A 10,647-nucleotide genomic window follows, 5' to 3' on the forward strand; every position below is an offset into this window, starting at 1 on the left:
AAAAGCACATTTTGTTCTATTAAAGGTTGAAGTGAAGAAACCAGATCATGAGAAATATGAATAAAAATATAAAAATAAATTTATATTGAGAAACTGAGACATTACAATAAAAACATGTCCTATTTTAAAAATGAAGCTCATCTTTATAAGATACAATGTGAGAAAAAATATGTCTTTGTAAGGGCAAGTAGGTGATGCAAAAATCCCTACCAACAAGAAACTTTTCTGAGAAGGTAACAAAAGGATGTGAAAATGTATCTAAAGACTGTTTTGGAAGCATTTTAGCAGTCCTATAAAGCTGAAAACATATTAGGTTCAACACATCAAGATGTCATTGGGTCATTGGTGACAGTCACAACTGGATAGCCATCAGTCATTCTGCCATAGCTTGTCAATGCCACACAGAAACTTTTTTTGCTCCTTCTGAACTTCCTACATTAAAAAAAAAGCAATAAACTTAAATTTTACAACAAAGATAATCTATTTACCTGTGTTGAAAGAAATACCATATTTGTTATATTTCAATAAAATTTCCTTAGCTAAGGGTGGTTGTGGACTGTCTGAAGCCCAGGATAACTTCAGTTCCTCATGTGCCTGCCTACCTCTGGAATTCTGGGATTATAAGCATGTACAACCATGCCAAGTTCCATGTGGTCTTAAGGATCAAACCACGGACTGAGCATGTATTCTACCAACAGAATGGCATCTCCACCCTGAGAAGTATCAACTTTCAAGAGAATCATGCACATTACAAATAAAACACATTAGTTAGTCTAATTCAGTTGGTTGCAAATTGAATCTGATTTAATATTAATTAAATCACTGAGTAATAAAAATTGCCACAAATATTTCTAGTATATATATATATATATTAATAACAAAACACTTATTTTATTTAAAGAGAAACATACAAAAAGAACTGTAGGCTGCTGAAATGCACAAGAGTATTTTTTTAATTGTAGGATTGGTTATAGCAGAATCCTGCCTACAGTTCAGCTGGGGTTGGGGGCCAGCAAAGGTACTGCCTTTAAAAATCTTAGAAGAAGATGGCCCATGCTTTGTGGCACTCAGCTTCTGGTGACTTTTCCAAACTGAGGTGAATTAAGAAACAGACATTTCTCTAGTGCTGTGCTTTGTTGTGTCAGAAAACGTAGGTGAGAACAGAGAATATTGGCAGAATAATGATATTTGGTCCCTGCATGAGTACGGTAGTTCATTTTTCACGTGAGCTTCAGCATTCTAAAGGGTGGCATATAAATTGCTTAAATATGCTAAATTAAAATGGAGACAGAGCAGACAAAGACTGTGCCTCCTTCTAAGAGGTCTCAGTCTTGCTCGACTGGTAAACATTGGCAGATAGAACCAGATGTGGGATGATGGTAACAGAAAACAGAGTTCTGGTTCAGCCAGTTAGAAGCAGCCTCTAATTTTAGAAGGAGGGAGTTCTCAATGGGACATTCTGAGAGCAACCAGGAACTTTCCCAAGAAATCAGATACATTTTTCCTTTACATTACAGTTTGTATCCAGTTCCTTTCTGGTGCTCTTGGAACCTTCAGTTGAGTCTTGCCTTGGCCTGGGACTGGGTTGTGCAGCTGGCTTTCCCAGGTATTTAGTTTACAGTCTACAAATCATCAGAAATCCTGAACTCTGCAATGCCCACGATAAACCTTCTCACAGGCAAATATGTGCCTACTTTTTCTAAAGGACTGTGGCCAATGCCTTGGTGTTCAAGCTAGGCTGGGAAAGAAATTATTAGTTTGCAAACAGGACTGAATGGGATATCTGTCACAAAGACCCCCACCTGGGACACATCTCCCTTTGGTTTTTGCTCAGTATCCTGGTAGTCAATGTTTTCCTGACCCTGTTCGGCATTACACAACGAGCATAGAGTAGAACGAATAGAATTTTTTTGTGTGTGAGTTCTAAAGCAAAAGAGTCTAGCAAGATCCCCCGCGGAGACTCGCACCACAGCACACTCAGGTTAATACCACTTCTCTTTAAAGAAGCTATACTCTTCCTCACAATAACCACAAACAATGAAAGGTGGAAGGGACAGGCATTATGTCCACGAAGGCCCAGGAATGGGCTCATGTTTTTACTGTTGAAAACACAAGCACACATGAGCTCGTGCAAGCACACACACAGTGCCAGTTCAATAAACCAAGAAACATGAACAGTTTCTGTCATAAGATACTCGTAAAAGGGACTAAGTGCCCAGCCCAGCTGCAGACTGACTTTCTGTCTGGAAGGTACCCCCCACAACCAGCCTTTGTACCCCACCCCCACAATCAGCACACAGCACACGTGTATCCAGAGAATTGTATTGATTCTATATTGTTTACAAGTGAAATCCCCTGACTCCCCACTACATTCGCTTAATTCTTTTCTCCCTAAACAACTGTGCGACGATGCTCATTTAAATTGGGAACGCCCTTATTAGATTACACCTTTCAGCTCCTCAGGGCCGTGGGCAAGACATTTGGGCAGAACTGGGTGGAAGTCTTGACCTCCGAGAAACATTGCTCTTCCCTAAACAGCTTGTGGAACTCATCCCGATTCCAGGAGTTTATTTTCTACTTAGAACTTTTAAGTTAATTTTAGTCTAACTTTTTATCGATGCCATGGAACAATAAAGAAGCCTGAAGGACATTGTTTTGTTCTGAAAAACAAATGAAAGAAGGCATGTGACTCTTGTAAATACAATTCTAATGAGATCAGAATAGAATGCAGTCCTCATGACAAGAAATACAATCATTTCTAATAGCCGAGGTTTCATTTCAGATAATGTTCAACAAGCATAATGAAGTAAAGCAAATACATTTCCCAAAGAAGGCCAAGATTATTTTATTCGTTTCAGCATTTGTTGTACTTATTGTAGCTATTCAAGGCCACAGAAACAGTGAACACCCTAAAAATGCCCTCACTAATGGGTTTCTTTCCATTTTAATTGGAAAATTCAGCCAGCATTTTTCCCCCCATTTCCTTCTCCTTGGGTCTGAGGCAGGTATGTTTGTTAGAGTGTTTTGTGTGTGAATCTGTTGAAGCTGGAACATTCCTGAAATGGTCCTAACTGCAGAAATAAATGAGCAATGTCATCTGTATTTTTACTTAAATATGCATTGATGTTCACATATGTATATGAATCCCTCTGTATATACATCCAACTGTCAACAACTCACATTTGTTTCATATTTTTCTCCTGATCTCTATTCAAAACAGTTGTTCAAATCATTCAGAGTTATACTCTCTGCTAAATATTACCGTATGCTTGCTACTTGAATTCTTTCCCAGAAGGCTTAGCACATTTGTGAAATACAGGCAGTGAAGAAAGCAGGACTATGAGAGAAATCTCAGGAAAACCTTGGAGTCAGTTAGCCCAGCTACTGGCCCTGTACCCCGAACTCATATCTGTTAACGGCTATGACATGAAGAGCCCTGTGGCAGCCCAGTCTAATGAATGCACACAAAGCGAACATGCCTAACTAATGCGGTGACAAACTGGAAAGAGCTTTCAAATTTACGGGGCATGAAGGAGTTCAGCGGTGTGTGCCTTCAAGTTAAAAAAAAAATGAGTGCTACCATATGCAGACCACGAAAGCAGGGCGCTGCTGGCACTCCGTCCACACTGCATGTCACCACCCCCTCTTCAAAAGCGGTAATGCCCTACAATGGGGCACCGAGACAGGGTGAGCTCGCGAACTCACTCTGTGATGTAAATGGTAAAAGCAAGGATTTCTGCCTTTAATGAAGAAACACGTGACACCGGATGCTCATAAGATTGACTTCCAAGAACTGAAAGCCTAAGCTTACAAGGGAAAACATAAAAAAGAAAAGAAAAGAAAACATAATGCACATGAAAACATTTTCAGAATTGAACATTCTTCCTGGAAAAAAATGCCATCATATACTGATAGACCTGACTTTGGCAAAGGCATTTTCCTGACTCTTGAAATTATAAATGATGCTGTTTATTCAAAGTCCATGGTGAGTCTTGACTCTCATGGGAGTCGGAGACAGTGTCTGACTTCTTGATGTGAGACTCTTCCTGACAAAGAAATTTTGGAAAAAAAATTATAAATCTTCCTGGATTTGTGATTCTTATATTGACGCTGGGGGGGTAAAAATACTTCAGGGTGGTGATACATACATACATGCATGCATACATAGATAGATACATACATGCATGTCTACATGTATGTTTGTGTGTATATGTATATATACATACATGTATATGTGCATACAAATACATACATATCTTTGAGGTCTAGGTCTTAGTAGTTTTATAAATATGACAGTTTTATATGTCAGAGCCAGAAAGACAGCTCAACAGTTACGATAGTTCACTATCCTAGCAGAGGACTTGAGTTCAGTTTCCTGGATGGATTTAATACCCACTTAGCTCAGTTCACAACAAACTGCCTGTGACACCAGCTCCAGGGGAACCAGTGCCCTCTTCTGGCCTCTTCAAGCATTGCACTCACAGTCCCATATGCCCAGACACACATACAATCCCCAAACTGAAAATAAAACAAATCCTTACAAAGCGATACTTGCTTTTAAATGAAAATATTCTAAGACATGTCTCAGACTCTTCATTATGCAAAAAAATCACACATTTCCAGATGAATTAGACACAGTTGCCACATTTAATATTTGCTTTAAATACAATTTAAATGTAAAGATCACTAACATAGTTGTCATTGTGAAACTTTTTAGGTATTACTGAATTACAAATTTGCCTCAAGAAGCTGGTTTCTTTTTTTAAGTCAGAGCTCCTAACTCAGCAGTGTCTTCTCTCCTGGAAGGTGGGTAGGGGTTATCATCTCTCTGGCCACCTCTGTATTTTTAGTATTATAATTTGTATTATATATAAGAATCCATATATGCACATATCCTCATGGGTCACACAGATCCATCATACTGTTCTTTTTATCAAATATAACCTCAAATTTTGCAAATGTGATGTTCATGATGTGTTTGTGATCCCTTAATATACACCAGAGGTCACCACTGCCAGAGTGTATAAGTGATGGAATTCTATTCACATTTAAAACATATTAAATATAAAATATGAAAAGTAAGACCTCATTTTATTTATGTGATTGACCAATTACAGGCATTTGGCTAAGAGATAGCCAAGTAGAAGTATTTATTTGAAGAGAAATATATTTCAGTTTTAAGTTTTATAGCTACAGGTTGTAATAAAAAAAAAGTCAGTTTTCACCTGGAATTAAGTTTTTAGTTAGCAATACATAATACATTTTTTTTCCAATTGGCAAATGAAGCTTAAGAAAATATAAGGCAAATGTCATTCCCAAACTGTCGAAGAAAACACAGAGTGAATCCAGACACCCTGATCCTGCTGCACAGTGGGCTCAAGCCTTGCTACAATGACGTTTTCTATCCTGGCCCCATGGGAAATGTGAACGGTCTGTAATAAAATAAAAATCGAGGTTGGCATGCAACGCACAACCATGGTCTACTGTCTTTTGTTCTGTGGATATTGTCATTGGTAATGTTCTGCTCCTCTGGCGCAGATCTGGGTTTTTCAGAGGTGTCCTTGTTTCCTATTTTAACCTGAAGTCTTTGGATGAGCTCAGGCCCTCTAGGGAAGGGGTGTCTGGGCATAGACATTCATAGACATAGACATCCAAAAGTCTCAGCAGTTGACCTCACATGCACGTGACTTGTTGGTTGTGGTGCACTGGTAATTGTTCTTAGTTAAGCATCTGACTACCTCACAACAGATACACAACAAGGTTTATGTCTTTCTCTTTAAAATGCAAAGCAATCCTGGTAAAGAATCCATTATCTTATTAGTTTGAATAGATACATATATTTTTGAGGTAGCATGTATAAACTCAATGTAAACACAGAAGGGGTGCTAGAGGAACCATTTTAATTTTAAGAACCTAAGAGGGAGGGGGAAGAACATATACAACGTTATCATTGATTGAGAAACGGGTATTTCTGATAGATGCCAAGCCATCTTAAGAAACCCTCTTTCTGAGGGCAAGGAAATGCCTCATCAGTTGAAAAGGCATGCTGCTTCTACAAAGGGCCTGAGTTCACGTCCCAGCACCCACCCTGGAAGGATCACAACCACCTGTAACTACAGAGAGATATGACATCTTCTTTTAACCTCCTCAAGCGTGTGATATTTACTCTCTATCATGTACATCATACCCATGCTCGCATATATGTTAATAAGTATCAAAGGAGAAATCCCATCTTCTAATTAGGTCAATGAGAATGGGTTAAACTGGTAAGAGTCCTGATTTCATATTTTTAGGGATGAAGTCTCTGTTAAAAATCCTTGTCAATAATGGACAATGAGATGTCTTACCAAATATCTATTAGTTTGTATATATATATATATATATATACTATATATACATATATAGTATATATATATATATGTGTGTGTGTATGTATATACACATATATATGTATATCAGAAAAGCCATTATTAGAGTTGCAAATGCTAACTCCAATGTTGCCACTGTCCTATCTTCAGCTGAGGTTGTTTCTGCATGGATATTTTCAGAATGTAGGCATCACAATAGCGCCACCATGTGGCAATTTTCTCTCGCCCCCTGGGAAGGGGAGGAAGATACCCCTAGCACAAGCCCCTTCACTTTCTATACATGAGGGGACCTTGTGATCAGGAAGGCCTCTTTACTTATGCCTCTTCGCTAAGGCAGGGGTGCTGGCTGCTGTGTAGTAGGACTCAATCTTCTTATTACTCATCATACCTGTGATGGGGTTACTGTAAAGAAAAGACAGTCGTCCTTTCAGCTCAGCCTGCCTGCTAGGATTAAGCTAGTTCTCCCCCATGGTGTCCTTCACGGATTTCCAGCTCAGTACAGTTTCTCAGGGCACTGCCTACCACAGATCTAAAAGGTCTCTCGTGAAGTTCAACAGAACACAAACACAAAATTCAGAAGTAAGCTTATTTATAACCCACAAATTTCATTAGAGCACAAAAGCTGCTTTAAAAAAGTAAGTACAAGAGGCACATAGATTAAAAAGTAGCCAACCAAGCCTCCCAAGTGGACACACATGCCCAAGCACTCTTCCTCTTTCCAGATGTGCTGCTGTCTTGTTACTGTGTAACATCTTCAGTGGTAGAACTCTACAAAGCCTTACAACTGTAAAAAGGTGTCTTCCTCAAAAGGAGTATTTGATAAGAAGGCAGTGTTACCCAACTAGCATTGACACCACCCAGCTCACACTACCAGATAGAACACCAGGGTACAAGGTAACCAGTTTCCTTCAGATGGACAGTAGAAGGTCTGAGGACCACCCTGAAAATTCCAGAACCGATCAAAGAAATAGCAGTGTTTCCAGTTATCCTTAAAGCATCCTCTACTTTGTGGTGCCTTCCCGGAGTTTTATTACAAATGGAAGGGACAGCCCTAGACAAAAACTGATTGTTGGTGTTTTGAATATATATTTTCTGTTTGTACATTGTCATGGAAGTTGCATGAACTGTTTTTCACTATTAAGATGATAGGTAATTGATTTTAATGGTATTTAAAAATGTATTCTCTCTCAATAAGAGGCAACTCACAATCATTACTTCCAGTTATTATCCAGTTTTAATCATGCTAATCCATACATTGATCAAATTATCATCTAGTCAGACTCCTTAATACGTTGATAGAGTTGTCATCATCAATATGTTGTTCAATACACTGCTATTTTAAAAAATAAGTCATAAGCCAAAACTTGTTAAAAATGACAGATTATCACTGCAGAATAGTTCCTTCCCCACAGGACAGGCAGGAGACTCCATGTTGTGGGTGAGAGAAGACAAGGTACACTCAAGAAGACAAGCGTGTCCAGGGAACACACCAACTGACCTTCCCTCATGGAAAGCACATCCATCAACACCAAGTCTGGTCTCAGGATGTCTCTTGAATTAGGACATCGGTCTCAGCAAAAGGGCTAAACCAAAGACGGTGAATGAGAGATTTCTAAGCTTCCTTGTTAGTGTCCAGTTGTCACTTAGCCTCCTCCGGGATAAACGTTTAGAAAAATAGCTGTTACTCATGAGGAGTTTATTCTTGAGTAATCACTTATTTGGAAACTGTTTACTGTGAAGGAGAGCTTGTTCTTTCAAGTTACAGATCTGCCCACTGGAGTACAGAGTTGTATCTCAGGGAGTGCTCATATAAGGCTGACTCCTGACGAAGTTAACTCATGCTTTGCACACAGACACATGCACAAGTGTATGTATGTGTACGCATGCACAGGCACACTTGTATACACACACACACACACACACACACACATACACACCTTTTCCAAATTGTGCTTCATTCAATTCCTTTCTCTTTACAGTCGCCCAATTCACAATTCACCCTAAGTACAGTTCGTGTTTCTAAGTTGGCATGACTTCCACTGAATTCTACTCTTCCCACCTCTGTGGAAACATACCTGATTCCCCTCCCCCCTTGTGACTCAGATGGCTGCCTCCTTTGCCCGGTATCTGTGAAAGAACCCCATGATTCCACACAATGCACTGTCCATGTGTTAACTTATTTAGGGAACCCTTAACTCCGAGATGTCCTGTGAGGAAGAACACAGGAGCAGAAAGTCACAGACCCTGATGCTGACCGAAAGCTACATGGGAATAAGTGAAAGCAAATGGGGGTAGAGAAGGAAAGAGAGAGGGCAGGAGAGAGAGGGGAGAAGAGAGCAGATCAGGGAAGGGTATTTAGGAGGAGGAGGTAAAGTAAGGTTTAAAGGCCAGATCTTGGACCTCCTGCCTCTGCCTGATGGGACATCTTGGAATTGACAAACACATACGTGAGGAAGTGGATAAACCCATCCAACATTATTCTATTACCACAAATGAGATTGGAAATGAAATGTAACAGCAGTCTCTCTGTGGAGCCAAACATTGCAAGCCTTGAATACTAAGTGATTCATTTATTTCAGTGATTACCATATGTAGTTCCGAAGCACCAAGCCCTGGTTTTCCACGAGCCACCTTCTTAAAGCTAACTCCCCATCTACAGTCTCTCCACCCGGGTAGCTTTTGAGAGGAGGTTGACTTTTAAATTTCCCCCACTGTTAAAAATACCCTTTTGCCGAAGAGTAGCAGTCATGCCGATGATTTGAGGCCACTCATATTTTTAGCTACTGTTCAATAGTCCAGCTTGGTTATGCACTGTATGAACTTCAGTCTGAACTGCAGTCAGATACCTAGTCTGTTATTACTACAAAATTGGTGCTTATCTGAAGAGCCCGATGTTTTAAATAAAAGAAAAAAAAAAAAAACTTTGAGCAAGTCTGGAAACAGCAAAGATCATCATCATGCCTGCATTCTGCACCCTGGAGAGAGGAAGAGAAAGAGAGGAGAGAGAGAAGGAGAGAGAGAGAAAGAGAGAAAGAATGAACACACTATGTCCTTTATCCTACCCTTCTAAAAAGCTGCTTCTTCCTTCTGCCTGCCAGCAAAGGAAGCCTCCGGCCTCCATTGACTCCATCTGGACATCAAGAAAACTTGCTCCCGGGAAACTTTTGGGAGAGAAGGGAGGAGATGCTGAGCTGTGGTCGCAATTACACAGAACAGTGACATTTATTTCCCATAATTCTTGCCCACAGGAAACACATCCTTTAATAAACTACAGCAAATCAAGTTAGACATCACCAAAATCTCAAGGCATCAACTTCTCTGGGAAGCTTGCGGGACCCCAGTTCAGGGCCACCAAAGGAGCTAGCACTGGGCATTTGAGTAGGAGGTGGGGGTCGCGAACCCTACGGGGAGGGGTCCTAGGTGCCCAAGAGGAGAGGTGAGCAGGGAGAAGAGTGTGCGAACCAGTTTGCAGGCAATCAGACATGCTTTTGGATTCTGAGTTGGGCCTGAGAGTCAGGATTCCCACTCGTCTGCCTACCTTCAGGCTCCAGCGAGCACCAAGGCGGTGTCCTCCTTCGGTGCCTCTGCAGCCAGAGCTGCACCGATTCCTGCTGCCGAGCCCTGGTCCTGCAGAGCGCGCTTGCCCCGCGCTGCGCTCTCTCCACTAGTTCCCAAACGAGAAGCAATCAGCAAGGTGATTAACATCCATGGCGCGGGCCCCCGCGTTCCCGGACCGTGTAGCTCTTCTCGCGCTCACCCAGCTCCGTAGCGCCGCAGAGGGTCACCGGGAAAGTCCCCAGCCGCAGCCCCTTCCCGGTGCTGGCCGAGACCACGCCACTCGTACCGCGCCTCTCCCCCGCGCGCCCGGCCAACCGCTCACCCGCAGGCCCGGGGAGTCCGCACGGGGAGGATCGATGTGAAAAGGCGGCGGATTCCGGGGGAAGGCAGAGAAACTTTGATGCCGCTGCCGGAGAGGAAACCAAACAAGTTGCAGGTGCGGGTTCACCGAGGCGCCTCTCCAGGCTCCGAGAAAATGCAAGCACCGGCACCCGAGCCCCGGGAGACAGATCCGTGCACCGCGGGCTCCCGCAGGCGCACCTCGCGGTCCTTGATCTACGCGTGCAGGGGAAGGAGCGGGGACGCCGGAGGTTCACGGCCAGACGCGAGCGCCCAACGCGCCCCAGGCTGCCTAGGATGCTGGGACCCGGCGCCGCCGATGGGACCCAGGCAGGCGTAAAGGCGTCCGAGCCGCTGCCTGCCGGAGAGGAGCGGCTTTCTC

General features: G+C 42.1%; 1 protein-coding gene across 4 annotated transcripts in view; it reads right to left on the minus strand.

Annotated features, from left to right (window-relative positions):
- Pcdh15 (protocadherin related 15) overlaps window positions 1-10,042 on the minus strand; it is a 1,462,904-nt gene extending 1,452,862 nt beyond the window's left edge. For all 4 annotated transcript variants that reach the window (XM_060369368.1, XM_060369370.1, XM_060369367.1 and 1 more), the window contains exon 1: window positions 9,907-10,042. The gene's annotated coding sequence lies outside the window, so the exon portion shown is untranslated. The remainder of the gene's footprint in view (window positions 1-9,906) is intronic.
- Between the last annotated feature and the right edge of the window lie 605 nt (window positions 10,043-10,647).

This window comes from Meriones unguiculatus, chromosome 16 (genome assembly GCF_030254825.1).
Source record: "Meriones unguiculatus strain TT.TT164.6M chromosome 16, Bangor_MerUng_6.1, whole genome shotgun sequence".
In the NCBI taxonomy this organism is placed as follows: Eukaryota; Metazoa; Chordata; class Mammalia; order Rodentia; family Muridae; genus Meriones; species Meriones unguiculatus.